This window comes from Rutilus rutilus (genome assembly GCF_951802725.1).
Source record: "Rutilus rutilus genome assembly, chromosome: 2".
NCBI lineage: Eukaryota > Metazoa > Chordata > Actinopteri > Cypriniformes > Leuciscidae > Rutilus > Rutilus rutilus.
The window spans coordinates 17,452,917-17,472,348 of NC_140210.1; the positions used below are offsets into that span (position 1 = coordinate 17,452,917).

At 36.9% G+C, this 19,432-nt stretch overlaps 1 protein-coding gene across 1 annotated transcript in view; it reads left to right on the forward strand.

Annotated features, from left to right (window-relative positions):
- Positions 1 to 19,432, forward strand: part of ptprdb (protein tyrosine phosphatase receptor type Db) — an 87,405-nt gene that overhangs the window by 18,141 nt on the left and 49,832 nt on the right. The window lies entirely within an intron of this gene.

Sequence of the window (19,432 nt, forward strand, 5' to 3'; positions counted from 1 at the left end):
GGCACCTGACGTCACTCCGCCGTCGCCGCTCTGTCCTGCCTCGAGCCCGTCCCTCATATTCCGCTGTGCGTGAGTGTGCGTGTGCGTGTGCGTGTGCGTGAGTGTGTGCGCGAGCGCTTTTGTATATGGCGAGTGGATAATGCCACGGATAACTTACCGAAGTCTACAGTCGTGTACTTTTACGTGACAGAAGGGGTACGCCGCACCACAGACGGGTGAAACCAACGCGTGACTCCAACGTCGCACCACTGACGCGTGACTCCAACGTCTCACCACAGCACGTCGCATCACAGACGCGTGACACCAACGTCTCACCACAGCATGACTCCAACGTCGCATCACAATAAAATAATATCTATTTTCCCCCCTAGCTTTTCTTATCTTTCCTTTGTTATCTTTCTAATCAATCATTCTTTTCTTGTATTCTGATGACATTGAAAATATCATTGATACAAATTTTGTATTGTATACAAAGTTGTGTGTGTCATTAATGTCATCTCTGAATGGTTTACGAACATAGTTTTTTTTTTTAAATAATTCACTCACTTTCTACTGGATATGAGGGCTATGCAAATTATACACCATCAAAGTCACCATTTTTTGCACAATTATTAACAACAACTTTAAAGTTGAACAGATAAATTCATTAATTGTAATCTATAAACATAGTATTCTGGAATGTGTCAGTCTGAGTTTTTACTTTTGAAGGTGGTAATAATTTTAATTTACACAGTTGACCATAATGGGCGAATACACAAAATGAAACTATTCACGATATTGTTTACAGGAGAAGGTGACAAGAAAGTATTTTAATAGCCTATTATTTTCAAGAAATCAACAATGAAAAAATAAGACAGGGAAATAGTCGTTTAGTCACAAAATGCTAAACAATGTAGGTTCATGGTCAAATGTTCAAGACTAGGGCTGTCAGTGTCGACTATTTATTTAGGCTATATATTTTTTGGTCATAAAGATAGATCTGAAGTGAACAATAGCCTTTATGACTTAAATAGGCCTACATAATTACAAATGAGGCAATATAATTGGTTCAAATAAAGTAGGGTATTAAAAGTAATTAATTATTTTATTTTATTTAACAACACTATTAAAATACATGAAGAAATATATAAACAATGAACATATGTATATTATGTACAAATGCCAACAGAGGGCGCAAGAGGGCTGACGATAATTGTTACACTTTACATCAAGAGCAGTACTACGGTGACGCATAGCTGCTGCCACATACATATTATTGTTTCCCCTCAATTATGTTGTAATAACGAGATCTTATGTCGTTTTAACGTCATCTTTTCTCGTAATAACGTGATCTTATGTCGTTAAAACGACATATTTTTCTCGTAATAACGAGATGTCACGACATCTTTTTTTTTTTTTTTTTGCCTTTATAATCCACATAAAATTGACAGCCTATCCTTTTTCACACTTCTACGTTCAAAAAGCTTATGAAAATAGTAACAGCCCCCAATCAGGCAAAATGAATCAATGAGGCCCTTTTTAAAAATATATTTTATATAGGCCTATAAGTTTTTTTTATATAATATATTAATTATATAGGCTATAGCCTAAGATTTATTTTTGTTAATAGGCTATATCTTCATTACCTATAGATAATTAAACAAAAAGTAGTCAAAACACATCTAACAGAACATAGCCTAAGTTGTTTATTTTTAACAACATTGTGTTCTTATTTTGTTTAATTAACGAAATGTCAATCTTCATCTTTATAACAGAAGATACAATACAAAAATCTTCAAGATACAGACATATACAATCTTCACATGTATAACGGATTGTCACCTTATAAACAGTCCTTTGTGTGGTGGAATAAGCAATGCTATATAGAAATGTTACCGGTATAATTTAAACTTTATTTTATTATTTTATTTGTTCATGAACTAATTATGCTAACTCAACTAATTTAATGTAAAGAGCTTGATAAAATTACTAATTAAATAATGTCAAATATTAAATGTAGGCTATTGATTAGAGTTGCCATAGACTAAAGGATTTTTCTAGACTAGTAGTAATTTATTTAAGCAATTAGGACTAATCACACGTTTATATTCAATCCTGGGTGTATATATGGCTATTCCGCGCTCAAGCGCATAAAACTTGCTGCAAAGCCCCGGCAAAAGTAGGCTAATAAATGCGCCTTTCATACGGACAGGATCACATAATCAGATGGTAGCCTACCGTATTTGCTTTCGATTGGATTTTTTTTCGTTGGTGGACATTTTTATTTTATTTATAAACTTTATATAGATAGTTATATTTCTCATGTCTGTGAGGCTAACTGTTTTTCGGTTCATTTTTTAGATGCGCTCCAATTCACAGAGATCAAGAAAGCGCGTTCGTTTTCTTTTATTTTACAAAAGCACAACGTTTTCTTGTTGTTGAGAGTTTACACAAATAAAGTTGCGACTGATGTATTATTCTTTTCTGTATGACCAGAAATGGAGTATTTAAGTTGTTTCCACTGTTGATAGGAAAATGCGAGTGATGGCACCGGCGCGTCCATGTGTGCCATGCAGTGCGCGCTCCACACTCCGCACAAACACTCGGATATGCGCTTAATAATAGCGAACATTTATCTAGGTTGACGTTAGAGCGAGCGGCCATGCCAGACTGATAAGTCCTTCATGTTTAACAAATCAAATTCTGTTGCATTTTATTGCGCCAGTTTGAAAAGGGCGGCTGAAACACTCTACAGATAAACGCCCAATGCTGTTTTTTTTTTTCTTTAAACAAATTCGTTTAGTCTTTAAAATAAATATTGTTTGTGGGCTAATTAATGCCACAATAATTTGTTTATTTTATTGGCTACTTTTATTTTTCATTTTTGTTTTGCATTGAATACCATTTAAAGGATTTGCTGTGCACCGCAATGCCATCCTCCCATAGAAAGAAACGTTAAGAGCCACCTTTATTTTCTTTATAATAAAGGGTTTCTATCGGAAAACGCTTAACGCATAATTAAATGCATTGCGTTCATATTCTGGGCTCATCTGCTTTTCTGTAGGATAGTATGGTTTATTAATAAGGTGTGTACAGCATCTTTATCACTGAAGTAGCCTATTAAGCCACATTAAGCTTTTTCTTTATGCTTAGCCTAATATGCAATTAAACCTATTTTTTACAGTCTATGAATTAAACACAATGTTCGTATTCTGGGCTCATCTGCTATTAATAAGGTGTGTACAGAATTTGATCTTTTAACATGAATGTCCGTTAGGGGCTGCTATTTCTTCAGCTTTTTGAACGTATGATAAAGACATGATTGGCTATCAATTTTATGTGGATAAAGGCATATTTTGTACATGACTACACACGTCCTTATAAGGCCAAGAAAATGTGTCGTTTTAATGAAATAAGATCTCGTTATTACGAGAAAAATATGTCGTTAAAACGACATAAGATCTCGTTATTACGACATAATTGAGTGGAAAAAATTATATGTATGTGGCAGCAATGCGTCACCGTAGTTTTTCATAAACTTCGATTTAAGAATAAAGAATTTTCCAAGCAAAATGATTAAGTCGACTATATATTGTACAGAGAAATTTGAGTCAGAAAAGTAAAAGAAGATATCAAAATTAGATAAATGTAGGCTATGTTTGAGCCAAGTTGTTGAAACATTGTTGTTGCCATTAATGAAACATTGTAGGCTATAGCCTATCATTCCACAGAGAAGAGCTATGTGAGCAATTATAGAATAAATGGTCTAACGTTTCCGTTTCCATAAAGCAAAAGCTGCATTTTTCGTCTACGGTAGGCTATAAATTTAGAGATAATCTTGTTACAGGGGTAATAAATTATATTTCTTTTAATTTGTTTGTAATTAAACATGTATGTGGGTTACTCCATGCTCTATTCCAATTAATATTTTCATACAAGGGGGACCATTTGTATCTGGAGGCAGGGATAGATTTAGCAAATAAAAGATTTTTATTACTTTGTTGTTAACTTTTCTGTCTAGAAAAGATAGACCATTTATTGAAACACTGCTGTAGAACACTTTCTGTAGACCATTTACAGAAACACTGCTGGTTAGTTGACCAACAAGTTAGAGCCTGTTTATGGAATATTCGCTTCTTTTTTTATTAAATCCAAGCAATTGGGTGATGACAAATTTAAAATTAAGAGGCTTTAATATTAAACAAAAATTCACTTTAAAGAAAAGCTTCCTACAAAACAAAACAAAAATCATGTCTCCCGATATAGCCTATTGCAAATCCAATCTTACTCATGCTATTCACTTTTCGTTATCAACATCGGAAGAATAACATTAGATAGGGACGACGTGTGTATCAGGCGTCTTATTAGGCGACGTACTGAGGGACGACGTGTGTATCAGGCGTCTTATTAGGCGACGTACTGAGGGACGACGTGTGTATCAGGCGTCTTATTAGGCGACGTGCCTGGTTCAGACGTTATGATTTTTTATACATTTAACACGTACGCCGTCGCTACGTCGCCGTAAGGTATACGTTACTACTGTGACGCCGCCGTGACGTCGCCGCCGGTCTGTCGTCTGACGTCTCTATCAATCCCATTCAAAAATAGACACGGACTGACGGCGACGGAAGGGTAGACTGCTCCTTCGCCTTCTTCAGGGTAGACTTAGAAAAGGCATTATCCGCTCGCCATATTTTGTATGCCCGCGCGCTCGGCTGCACACACAGCATCAGCATCATCAAAAAGAGAGACCTGCGAGCTCTTTACGAGCGCTGGAAACACGCAGTGCTTCTGCTGCTGTTGTGCTTTTTATAGTTCAGCCCTGAACCGGTGAACATCAGAAAGCAGAGGACGGGCTTCTGGATTATATCTCTGATGCTTATAGATGATTTCACGAAGGTACCGAGCCGGTGAGACCCGAATGAAAACCTGAACCCGACAGCGATGTTGATCAGGTAGGCGAGGAGTAAAAGCCTCATCCGCTCCCTGGTTATTATAGAGGAAATGACAAAATAATTTCATTGTTATGATCAGTCATCCACTCGAGCTCGAGTCGATGAATCGATTGTCATTTTTATTTTTTTAATCATTGGCAGGCTAATACAGAAGACCATATTGCATGCACATTCCCACTTTTTGTGGGTGCTGCTTTGCAAGCATATCAACATTATGATAAGGACGGAGTATTGCATCATGTTCATAATATTTCTATTTGTCATATTGTTTTACAAAATCACATATATATTATTATATATAAATATATATTATCCATCTATATATATATACACGCACACACAGTATACAAGCATATGTTGTTCAATTATAATTTAGGCAATTGCAATTGTCTTAAATGGCATGCATTTCTGTGGTGGTTTCCCCACTGCTTTTTAGATCATTCAGTGATGTTCGGGGAACCCAGTGCTCCGGGGTATTATGCTGAGAGCTTAAAGTATTACTGTTTATGACGGAACGTTCTCCACGGATCATTAAAAGCATATTCTTAATGGACCAATAAACTGAATGACTCTACATTTGAACAAAGTTCACGTTGAAGGGGATTATGTGTGATGACTTTTGCTATACATCGTAATGCTCTTAGTGAGTGTGAGAGAGACTGAAGGGGGAGCAGGGAGAGAGTGAGGGATATTATGATGTTAGGGTATTAAGGTTTGCATATGCAAGGGAAAGGAAAGGAGCGGAGAGTTTGGTGGTTGGTCTGAGGTGTAAATGTTTGACCTGTAATGCCCAGAGCATGAGCAGTGAGAAAATGACAGATGGACGAAGAGAGAGAGAGAGAGAGTGATTTTCTGACTTTTGAATAATTTATTTCATTCCACCTGCAGACTAAGGGTTGCTCAGAGCACACTTGAAAACCTGCACTATTTGAAAAGCAGATTGCATCAGCTTCAGAGGCATATGGTTTATATTAATAATGTAGATATCACAGAGGCACAATCCCTGTGCTTATTGCCCAGACGTGCGTCTTTGATACCATTTATAGGTGTGGGTCTTAAGTGCTTCTGCTAGTGAAAGTTGCGCTTATGACACTGAGCTGAAAGCGAGCTGTAAAATCTCTTCCTGAAACTGGAGAAGACTTTAATAGCACTGATGTGCTCAGTGCTTAAAGCTTGATCAGCTCAAGTGTTCTGCATGTGCATTACTGTCAAAACCATATGGTTCAAGTACTTTTTGTTTATGATTTCTAACCTTCTCGAGAACAGCTTGCACTCAGTAGCCATTATATAGTGGTAAAGCTGGCCTGATGGACCAGGGCAAGTATGATTGAGTTTCGAACAACTTCATGGGACTGTGACTGGCTCAATTGTTGCAATACTGTATGCCATACCTGTAAGTTATGTTTGGGTGTGCTTCTGTGTTTAAAGCTATACTGTTGAGCAATAGAGATACAAAAAAGAGCGAGGAGTCGTCAACGTGTGATGCATTCCTGCTGTTGAATACAGCTAGCACAATGGAATAGAACAGAACTTCTGCATACTATTTTGTGCTTGACAGTAGAGTTTTAAAAACTGAACGCTCATGGCGCTAGATGCTAAAAAACAGTAAGATGAATTGCAAAGAAGTCTATTTGATGCATGTCTAATGTTGACAACAGTTAAAAAAAGTATAGAACAGGAGCACGTCCTGTCCGTTCACCATCTTAAAGTCAACATTACTTTTGCAAACTTACTTGTGGAATGGAATATTCAGTCAGAAAAGTTTATATTTGTTTCTTTTCTGTTATTTGATGTAAATTTGTAAATCTTAAAGAAGCCATAATGTTTAATATAAAACTTTTTTTTTTTTTGTTGAAAACAAATTTTCATCAGTGCCTCAGGGCCGGAAAAATTGAGTCCTGTTTTGACTGTGACTATATTATTGTAATATTTGAGCATACACAGTCAGCTTGATGAGGATTACAGACAAGTGACAAGATTGTTGCTTACGGATAAGAGACAGAATAAAGCATGGCTCTCTGGAATATCATTGCATTCTGTATTTTTGTATGTATGACTGCTAAACTGTACAATTGACATCTGATTTCCTACATACTACATTAGCTGTGCTAGTTTCTTGTTTAGCTCTTTTGACTTTTGCTTCCCATACACAAAATATATATATTTGAAATATATTTTCAGAGTATATTTTGGAATATATGCAAATATTTGAAATTGGCCCAATAAATATATTTCATACTTATATTTCATATATTTTTGTTATATTTCAGAATATATTTCAATGTATTTGGAATATATGCAACATATATTTTTGACACTTTTGGGGACCCATACAGAAAAAAAATACATTGAAATATATTCTGAAATATAACAAAAATATATGAAATATAAGGGGCCGCTCACATATCGCGTCTTTTGCGCGCTCAAGTTCGTTATTTCAAATGTAGCCGCGCGGTATGCGCGCTCATAATGGAAGCGACGCGGTCGCGGTGCGACGCGCTCGTTTTTTCCAAGCGCGTCCGCGCCGCATCGAGATAAAAACATCTCAACTTTTCAGAATGCCGCAAGCGCACCGCAGGTCACGTGACAAGAACCAAGCTTAGCAACGACAGACGCCTCCGGAGCGCAACCACCCGAGCGCTTTGGAAAAAGGAGAACGCGGCGCGCCTAGCGTTTTCGACGCGTTTTTATGCGCGATATGTGAGCGGCTCCTATGTATGAAATATATTTATTGGGCCAATTTCAAATATTTGCATATATTCCAAAATATATCCTGAAAATATATTTCAAATATTATATTTCTTTTGTGTATGGGTTCTTACATGACAAAATACAGTCGGATAATTTACAGAGACGATCATTATTGCAAAGTAAACCTCAACAGGGTGATCCGAAAGTGGGGTTTATTTTCCAGTAATGACTGGCTGACTGTACTGTATTATCACTTACTTGTAAGTCTAAGTTTTTAGCATTAACATACAGTAATTATCTAGGAGGCTATATTTTTACTTCTCTCATGTCACATCTGTTTTCAGTCTTTATGCTTAACCAGTTTAACATTTTTAAGGTGACGCATGTCATTTCAATGACACTATTGTCTCCAAATGGCACCGCAAAATTTTGTCTTTAAACAAGTTTTCCAAACATCTGCCATTGTTCAGAAAAACATAATTCTGCCCCAAATTAACAGCCTTATTTCGGGCTTGTCAGGAAGTAAACAGAGCAATGTTTTGAAAGCGACACTGTAAATTCATATAAATAGCTTCTAGTTGTCTGTACATTAACATTGAACAATTTACCACTTTACCTTTAAAAAAGCTCATAGTATGTGAGGTTCCATGAACTTAAAGGGAGATCTTGCAGGATGCAAGCATTCTCTAGCTTAATTTCCATAAGCTAAACATCAAAGAGTGGTGATCAAGGAGACCTTGTGGTGATGTACAATTCATCAACCAGTTTCAGATCTTTTTTAAAGCATTTTTGCCTCTTTTTGGATAGTGGAGCCAGCTGTTACATGATCACCCTGGCTTAATGTGGTAGGCAATGCAAGTTATTCTGACATGTTGTTTTAATGAAACATTGCACCTGATTCACGAAACACACTGAATCGGTCTAAATCACTCATGAGTTAATGCTCAATTCAACAACTCTCAGTTCTTTCAAACTGGTTGTTTCATGAATCAGTTTGATTCAGTGATTTGTTTACGTATTTTAACATGATGTTGGAAATATATATATATATATATATATATATATATATATATATATATATATATATATATATATATATATATATATATATATATATATAACAATATGTTTCAGCTGTATATTTTGGAATATGTTAAACCAGTTAAAGAGTATTTATCGTATTGACTGTAATTTTGTGTGTTTCAGTTCAGTCTGTTCAGTTACACCCTAAAAGTTATTGTCTTCATGCTACATAAAGGAACACACTGTTACTTACAGCACTGTTCCTGTCGAATGGAGAAGTCTGATTCGAGGTTGGCCCATTTCTCTTTGGAACCTGTTTAGAACTATCCATGAGTGGTTTATAGTTTTATTCCTAGTTTTACTGCCCACTATATGGAGATGGAAACTATACCTTATGTATTATGCTTTGCAGTTGCATTCCATGTTCCACTGAATTCTGAAATACAGGGACTTGACAAATATAGGAGTAAAAGAAGTATAAAGAATAATCCTCAGTCACTAGCGATCAGACACTTTTAAAAGGCTTGTTATTGATTATGGTTTGTTTTAACTTGGTGCTGCAAATCCCATTTGTAGGATATAAAACATGAAATTATGGTAATCTATTTATACAAGCTGTTTGTCTTCTCAAGTATGAATTTTGATCTATTCTCAAAATATGTATTTTGGGGGTATTCAGATCTTTGCTTCCTATTTGAATCATTTAGCAATAATTAAAAGCAATAATTACATAAAAACTGAACTGAAGTTTTTAAATAAACAGGCTTTCATTTGTTTATTCACAGCAAAAATTATTTTCTTCCTCAGTATTTTTGTCTTGTTTTCCAAAAACAAAAAATCTTAAATCAAGAAGATACATTTACTTGAGAAGCAGCAGAACCTTTTGGCAGATATTGCTCTTGTATTTTGAGCTTAAAGGGGAACTATGCAGCTTTTTTTAAAACTTAATTTACCTTAACTGAGCAGCTTCAGAGTCATTGGAATGGTTATATGACTTTTTTCGGGTTGAATGGTGGCCGTCTCGCTTCCCTCTAGCGCCTGTGAGCGGAAAAAAACCCCTTGCAACTTTGGGCCGGCGGGCCTAGTTCTCAGGAAGTATCGCGCGATATCAGGTCTCTCGATGTAACAAATTGCTTTACGGCACTGCAGTGCACACATATACTATCTAAACATTTATGCTAGCCTCAATTAAATGTATCTTGATTTAATTTTTTTTTTATATTTATAATGGAAAACAGGAGAAAAATACTGAGGAAGGACATGTTTTTGCAGTGTATATTTGTGACTTGCATACAGTATGTAAGGGATAATCTACGGCTAGCTGTGCATTAAATGATTTTAAAGATCCCATTGCATGGATTATTTTATTATTTTAGAATGTTTCCTGGGGTGCCCTTATAATGTTAGTATGTTTTTTAGATCAAAAGTTGTTATAATTTAGAAATAAAAGGCATATTTCCTAGCCTGATTTTAGCCTCTGATTTGAACGCTCTGTTTGAAGGGGCGTGTCTGCTGTGAGACTTCAGTGTAAACGCCCACTGCTGTGATTGGCTGACAAGCTTGCATATGAAAAATCTAGCATTACATGTGGAACTCTCTCGAAAACTTTTACTATTACAGCTATTATATGTTTTTACTACAGCTATCGGGATTAACGAATCGTGAGAAGTTTTTTAAGTATTTAGATCTATTCCCATCACATAAAAGGTTGCAGTGATGAGCATTGAGCAGATGACAGCCTGTTGATCGCGTGAATGAAGATCTTACCATTGCAAGTTAGTTTCTGCACTCTCACTAATGATTTCACCAATGCAAACATGAGGTAAGTACAGTAAGAGCTTCGTTGTGCAGTGTAACAGCGTCATTGATTTCATAACGAGTTTTGGCAAGTGTCCAGATAAACTCGCGCTGTGTGATTGACAGCTTGGGCGATTGGAAAGGGATTGTTCTTTGATCGCTTTCTGTATATATATTAATCACAGTTTAAGTAAGATTATTTTCATCCTACTAAGAGAAACGACGTGAAGTTGATGGTTTAGTCACTGGCTTGATTTACTGATGCATAAACAGTATTGAACGACTTTGAGAGAAAGATTATCTGTCTGAACTTGAACAATTACACATCAGAAATTCACATAACCCACTGGTTCTTCAGAGGCTCGGATGAAGGAACTAAAAAAATACTTTTGTGTTCATTTGTACATCCAAACACTGAGCAACTGCCATGCTTCGCTCGTTTGCAAGCCATGATGTCTCTCGAGGAAAAACCAATATCGCGCTCGCGCAGCTCATTTTCTCATGGGCGGGCCAAATTCTTTTTGCGGGCAAAGAAGAGAAAGTGGAGGTAACCTTTCCCCTTATGATGACATAAGGGGAAGATTTCTAGATTCGCCCGTCTGAGCTTTCATTTTCTCAAAAATACCCAGGGCTTGGTTTACACCCATCAAAACGTCTAGCCACTGGGGGACCATAGGCAGGCTAGGGGAACTCATAATAAGGTTAAAAAACCTCATAAAGTGAAATTTTCATGCAATGGGACCTTTAATGTGACATGGAGGCAAGGAATCGCCTGACGTGAAGTATTCAAATTGTCATTTTCCAGCATTAACAAGTCATAGCTGTTATGTATGTTTGCAGTGCAATATTTGACTGTAAGGATAAAAATCACAGATATTTTCGTCAGTTACGGTTCGTTAGATCTAGCATTCTGCCCGCTTTAAATCAGACAGAGATATAGTAGTGTGGTAAGATTACATTAATTTGAATGAATTAATTATTGCATTTATTTTAATTAATCATTGATTGAGAGAAAGAGAGATAGATGAGACTGCGAATTACCTGGATCTGTGCAGCATTTCTCTCTACTAACAATGAAGCAGTGAGTTTAATTCCTTCAAAAACAATGATGTTACCCCCTCGTTGCTGAGAAATAGAATGTAGCGATTATGGTTGGGTATCGTTTGAATTTGAGCAATTCTGATTCTGCTTATCGATTCCGATTCTTAATGATTTTAGATTCCAATAAAAAAAAAACATTCTGTCTTTTTGCAAAACATTCTGTTGAGTACTATGAAAAAAAAAACTGCAGCCTAAAGAAGAACTAATTAATAAACCATAGACAAACTAATAAAAATTATGAAAAAAACTTTATGAAAGTTCAGTAAGAACAAAAGAACAAATTAGCAACTGGACAAATAAATACAACTGAACAGGTTCAAGTTCAGAAATTGAAATCAAATAAAAAAGATTAATCCTTATTAAAGTTACAAAAGTTATTCATTCAAGATCAGTGAGTGAAAAATAAACTTCAAAGGCAGATTTGTAAAAACCAACAAAGTGTCTTTATAAGGTTTTTATTCTTGCAAGAAGGACCCTCTTACATACAGAGAAGAGACCAAAAGGGAATTCACATTAAAACACTTAAAGGCCACCCATCCCCTGTGGTCGTTGGATGTGTGAGAGCTTCCTATTAGTCAGGTAAAACAGCTCCTTACATGGTATTCTGTTATCTGCACATGTGGCACTAACAAAAAAAAAAAGAAAGATGCACATAGATTGCTCAAGGCTGAGCCACCAAATATGTTTATCACAAGACAACCAGCGTGTAACATGTTTTTCACCCATCTGGTTTAATTTCCTTAATATTGGACAAAACTAATTCTAAAACTTACTATGTTAAAATTTCCATCACATTTATTTAATTCATTTAACAGTAATGACACAGACAGCAGCAGGTTTAGTAGCCTGCTGTAACTTTAAGACAATGCACAGATCCAATATACTGTTACACATGTGTTTTCTTTTTCAACTGTTTACGTTCACTTAGTTAAGACATAACTGACTGTGTTTACAAGGATATTTGGACATCATTTTTTGTGTGTTTGTCCGTTCAAGCGCAAGAAGACACGAAAGAGGAATCAGTTCAGTATTCGTGCACTACATGAGAGGCGGCTTTTCAACGAATTACAAGCATAGATAAATACAATAGAACAAAGATACAAATGAAATAAGCAGTGCTTTATGTTTTTCAGGTTAACCTAACAGTATTCAGGTACAGGAATTGAATAATCAAATGTAAAATAACACTGCCTTCACTTAATAAATAAAATAGAATTAAATAATTAATACGATTTATCTTTGTAAAAGCTACAAAAAGGGGTTTGCTTTTTCTCTTTTGTTGCTTGATTAACATTGGTGACACAAACAGATGCAGGTTTATTAGGCTGCTGTCACTTTAAGACGAATGCACGGGTCCAATGTAATGATGAAATCTGTTTTCTTTTTCAATTGTTTACTGTGTTTACCAGGATTCTCGCAGAGACGGGCATTTTGACTTAATTTTGTATGTATGTGTCCCTTCAAGCACAAATAGATGAGAAAGAGAACAGAATTCGGTGTTCCAGTCTTCTTGTGCTCGATGTTTAAACTGACAGGACTTAAAAACGTGCAAATGATAAACTTTTACAATATGATGATGGATAAACTTTGCAATTAATCCGTGAATCACATGTGTTCCGAACTGGGGGGCAGCTAGCCTGTACGTATCGTGGATCAGCTACGATCTTGACGTCGCACATCCTGCGATGTGACACATTGTGATATCGATGCTCAAACAATATATTGTGCAGCCACACTTTCCAGCCAATCAGAATTGAGTATTTGGAGTCTAGTGAGACAGACCATGGTATAAAGTTATTTAGGCATACATTTTATTTGTAATGAATTGTAAGTTCTGCACATCCAGGCAAGTAGTTCTTTTTGTTTGTTTTGTTGAAAAAAAAAAAGCCACTTGAAGCACGCAGAGGACCCATATGATTGTGTCATTCCATATGTAGAAGCTTCGGGTCACTTTTCGTCAGGGTGAGACAGATGTGTGTACCTGTTAACTGTCTCAGCTGCTCCATGTCAAAGTAACTCTAATTGGAGTTCTGCATTGTCAAGGCAATGAGTGCCTGCCAGCAAGACTGTCCCACATCTACATGTCATTTTGTCCTCATCTGTCTCTTGCCCTGACAGCTGCATCTGTTGTACTGAGACTTAATGAGGGGTTTTGTAGAGTTTGTGTTTGTAACAGACTTACATGTTCTTGTGTTGAGTTACAGCGGCCATATGGCCAAAGAATTGTTTTTCCTTGCTGTTATATGTTTGAGTGCTCATGTGATGGGATGCATATTAGAGAACCTGTTTGAAAATGAAAAAACTTGGATTTGATTCAGCTACTGGGTACCTAGTACACAATGGTAATCTCTCTTTCCAGTTAGTGGTTATATCCGATTCAGTGTGCGTTTTTGTATGTTAGAGTACAAACATTAGGAAACACACAGCAATTTTCCTCCCCAATACTGCAAATCACCTTATGTAACTGCCGTTATTACCATGTCCTCATCTGAGGCACACACACACACACACACACACACACACACTACACTCTATATGCACAAACAAATATAAACAAGTTTCACTAGTCTTCTACATGAATAAACAGATTTGCTTGGAAGATCAGCAGGGGTCTTTAACCTTTTTCAGGCCAAGGACCCCCTGGTGGATAAAAGACAGAGCAGGGACCCCCTGTTACATTTGAAGTCTGGCCTTCAAATATGCATATAGTATCAAATGAATGTATGCTATAATGCTTAGTTACATTACAAAACCATTCAAATGATCATTAACTATGTACAGAGAGTTTTAATTTTTTATTTTAATTTTACGTAATGCATTCTATTGTGGAAGGGGCAATACTTAATTTAGCTGAGCTTCATTTTATTAACTTTAGCTTAATTCTATTGAAGTTTACTCACCATAATTTTTTCTTGTCACAAACTAACTGTTGAAGACCCCTACAGCATTAATAGATCAGAAGTCGTATGTATTATTGGCATTGCAGCTCCATCTATAGTTATAATATCATGTCCATGGACCTTAGAGCACAAATTGATTTAATAGTTAAAAACTGACGTGGTTCAGCAAAATAAGAGTGCATCGCTCAGTCAGGGTTTGCGAGGGAGTGTAGAGGCTCGTCTATTGAGCTTTAACTGTAGTCATTCAAAGCCTACATTATTCTGGTTCCTTTTTTCACTTGAAATACAGGGGACGTGGTTTAATACAGTATAAAAGTTGTGTAGACGTTAAAAGAATAGTTCATCCAAATTCTCTTGAAATTCCAAACCCATATGACTTTCTTTCTTATGTGGAGCACAAAAGGTGAATTTTTAAAGCATATCCTGGTCAATCATTTCTATATAATGAAAAGTGCTCCATAATGACAAAAAACACTATGAAAGCATCATCAAATGTGGCAGATTTTGAATGTATTTAGATTTAGAAAAAGTAGATTTAGATGTTGATGTAGATTTTTAATGTAGACCTTGTGTTAGGTTTGATTTAGACGTTTTGCTTGGTTTGACGTCAATGACATCAAGCAGCATTGCTTCTCGCATATCTTGTGATTGAACGCCAGTGAGTGTGCTAACATACCAAAATGACAAAAAGCACCATCATTATCAAATGTGGTAGATTTAGATGTCGTGTTAGGTTAAATGGCAATGGCATCAAACAGCATTGCTTCTTACAAAAAAATGCGAGTGCGTTTACGTACATGCATGTTCTTAAACCCATTATGCTTAATAAGCTGAAACTCCTGTGGTCATGCTAACGCATTAAACCATTTTCCTTAATTAGCATAAAACTGCTAAACAATAAACCAGTCGTCACTACTAGATTTTTGCATCCTTCCTGCAGATATAAGCGAATCCAACCAGAGTGAGTGTTTCTGGTTGTATATATATCATAGAAATACCCAAGAAATTATAAAAATGTGTTCTCATCTTGTGTAGGCGAATGAGAAGTAGTACAGTCATAGAAACTGCAAACATGAGAGGAGAATATGAGTACAAGTTTCCTACTGACATTTAACATTACAACTCACATCATCGAAAACTGAATGGAATACAAAGAGTGGAATACATAAATGCTTACATTTTGGCATCGCCACTGTGAAATAATCTGATCTTGCATTGCATGGTTATTGTTTTGCATGTATGATAATTTTTTTTTACAGTTATTAAACAGGATTAACAATTATATGATTTTGAAACCTGAAATGTCCCCAAACACTCAGTCAGTCAGTGTGTCTGAATCATGTCTGAAGATAACAAAAGGGGAAATGAAACTAGACAGATAAAATTATTAACCCATGACTTCGAGTAACAAAGTGAAGTAAATCAAGAAGTCAGAGTTTGCTTTTACCTAGTAACAAAAAGGTTTGCTGAATTATGCTAATGAAGTACCAATCTTATTGTAGGAAAATTATGTAATGTATCATGTCACCTTTGCCATGCTCCTATTCTATAAAAACTGTTGTATTCTTTTTGCTGGTGGGATTCTCTCTATCCTCCGGCAGTGAAGGCATTCGAAGGCATTGTCTGGAGTCTGTTTAGTTATTGCTGTGCAGCAGGTTAGTGGAACACTAGAGACCTTATTCCCAAGTGATAGTGTTAAAAAAGACGTTGTTCGACTCGGTGTGAGACTCTTAAGGCCTATTTATTGTTCTGCGTTGGACCTACGCCGGAGCCTCTACGCCAGGGGTGGGCAACTTCGGTCCTGGAGGGCCACTGTCCTACAGAGTTTAGCTCCAACCCTGAAAAAATCACCTGCCTGTAATTTTCTAGTAATCCTGAGGACCTTGATTAGCTTGTTCAGGTGTGTTTGATTAGGGTTGAAGCTAAACTCTGTAGGACAGTGGCCCTCCAGGACCGAAGTTGCCCACCCCTGCTCTACGCTGTAGACAACGCGTTGATTTTCATTTATACTTCTGCGTCGTTGTCCGCGTTGACGCGCAATTACACTTGAAGAGGGAGCATGGGAGCGGTCCTAGCAGACCAATCACAGCGCTTGCGTCCGCGTAGAGTTGGCGCGTTGTTACATTTTTGGAGAGGTGCACGTCAGGGTACGCCGAAGGGTACGCGCGCTACACATAGCCTACGACGTAGCTACGGCCTGAGTTCGACGCAGAAGTATAAATAGGCCTTTAGGAGGGGTTAGTTTGTGGTCAGGTAACTATTATATGCGTTCAGAATAGCTATCTTAGGCGTCAACCAACTCGATCAGAGGTGAATTCACCTGAGTATAATTTTGCAAGTGTCGACTGTAGACGCTTGGGTGTCGACTGGTGATGCCCCAGGTAAACTTAAGTCTTGTGCGTAGGAGAAAATCTACATGTAAACTGGTCAACAGCCAGGATATTCTTCAAAATATCTCAATTTGTGTTCCATGCAAGAAAGGAGGCTGTACGAGTTTGGAACGACATGAGGGTGAATAAATACTAAAAGAAGTGTAATTTTTTTGTTAACTATCCCTTTAACAATGGACGACGAAGGTCTCTCAAAAGAAAGCTCGTCATTCACTGTTGTTTGATATGCTGTTAGCCCTCTCATCGCCTAATTGCAGGCTAATTGTGTCGGTGCATGTTAACATGATTGGTGCCTTAGTAATAAATATCAATTATTTGACTCGTTGCATCTGAATAAGTAATTAAGATGCAGATTTGTTTAGTCAGTAGCTATGTCTCGCTGTTCCACAAATACACACATATATGCGCTTGCTGATGGCTTACTTTCATAGTCTCTTATGTTTCCCTCTCTCTGTCTCTCTCATATGCACACAGACGTGGCCACAAAGCTTAGCTATCGACTTCTGACACAAATGGAGTTGAAGCAGGAAATATCAGGTTATCATAATGATCTCTGTTCTTTTCAGATTAGGCAGGGTAGCATATGGCTCTAACACAGGGGAGAGGAATATAATCCCCACACGCACACGCACACACACACACACACACACACACACACACGCACACACACACACATGTCTGGTTTACTATCTTTGTGGGGACTCTCCATAGACGTAATGGGTTTTATACTGTACAAGCTGTATCTCCTCTTACACTAACCAGACCCCTAAACCTAACCTACCCATCACAGAAAACTTTCTGCATTTTTATATTGTCAAAAAAAACCTCTTTCTGTATGATTTAGAAGCTTGTTTCCTCATGAGGACCTCAACTGTGACACAAGTCACCATGAGTCTGTGTGCATTCAGGTTGAAGTCCCCACCGGGGTAGAAAAACATGTACACACACACAAACACACACTTGTTGAGTTTTTTTTATGTTTCATGGGGACTTTCCATAGACAATGATTTTTATACTGTACAAACTGTATATTGTGTCCCCTTACACTAACCCTACCCCTAAACCTACCATTTTGTCCCGATAATGTAGGGTTTACCAGGACACACGCACAATATCCACATTGTCCAAATCGAAAAATAAATTCTTATTTAACCTGTAAATAAACAGTTAGTTCTAGGATACAATTTTTTTTCAAAGAAGAGGCTCTTTCAAATAATGCTGAACATGGATAATCAGACTTGTGAAGTTTATTCCAGCTTGAGTGCATGCTGTAAAAAAAGTGAAAATTCTCAATTTTAATTTCTATCTGACTTTGAATTTTATTTATTTATTTATTGTTAAATAATGTATTTTTTTTTTATTTTTTTTTCACTCATTTTTCACTCATTAAATTATAAATATATAAAGTAGAAGAAAATATAAGCATTTTCATTAGTGGTCTTAGACTTTTAGATGTGACGCATCTTTGGTGGATAAACTCAGTGTATTTGTGCGTTTGCGTATGCCTTGCGTGCATCTACGTATTTTCCTGATAATAATGTGTATTAGGGATTGTGTTAAGCTGCTGTGGAGTGTTTTCCAAATGAGGCAGATGGTGTGTGTGTGTAGGTTTAGGGGTTTGAAGGGCTTCAGTTTTACATGAGTCAGAGATCAGATTGACCCATTTCCTCCACAGTCGAATCCAGACTTGTGGAAACACACACTCATTTGGGGTTTGTATGTGTCACCGTTCTCCTTCTTCACTCCCCGTTTCCTACATCATCACGATTCCCTGCAGGAAGTAACACGTGTGGTCTTTTCTCTCTCAGCACTGTAAAAGTAAAGGAAGCCTCAGAGTGCAGTGGAGGAATTAAATATGGATAGGCAGCACGGATGAGGGGGTCTGCAACCACTCTCTCTCCTAATGATGTGATGTGATGTGACAAGCGTGGTGCTCATGGGGGCAGAGTTACCATAGCGATTCCCAACACACCCCCATCTGTGGCAATCTCCCATGCACAGCATCCATATTTAATGCAACTTTTACTTAGTGCAGTTCAACTGCCCACCCAACTCTTTCTCTCTCTCTCTCTCTCTCTCTCTCTCTCTCTCTCTCTCTTTCGTTCTCTTCGTTATATTTTTTAGAAGTAAGATACATTATACATTTATGGGCTCTAGGTTATAATTATTGAGTTTATGGTAAAGTTTTCCGGCCTGCTGGGGAGAGAGAGAGAGGCCTTTAGGAGCTGTTATGTATTATCATATATTCCATGCTGTTTTTTTTTACTTAAAGTTTTACAGAGTTATTGTAATCTGAACTTTGTATAACTTCCCAGTTATTTTTTTTGTCCCACTTTTGTTATAACCAGAACAGATGTTAACAGTTTTTGTTCGTCCAACTATCAGCTATTTCCCCCCCAAAAAAACATTTCTACTAACTCGGCTGACAGCTTTGAAGTGTGAGAATTGGCAAATTGTTTAAAAGTTTATCGCTTAGAAATGTTTAGCACGCTGGAGGACAATTACTGTCATTATTCTCTGAACTAAATTAAAGAAATAGTTAATTCAAAAAGGAACATCATTAATTCACCCTCATGCCATTCTGAACACATACACC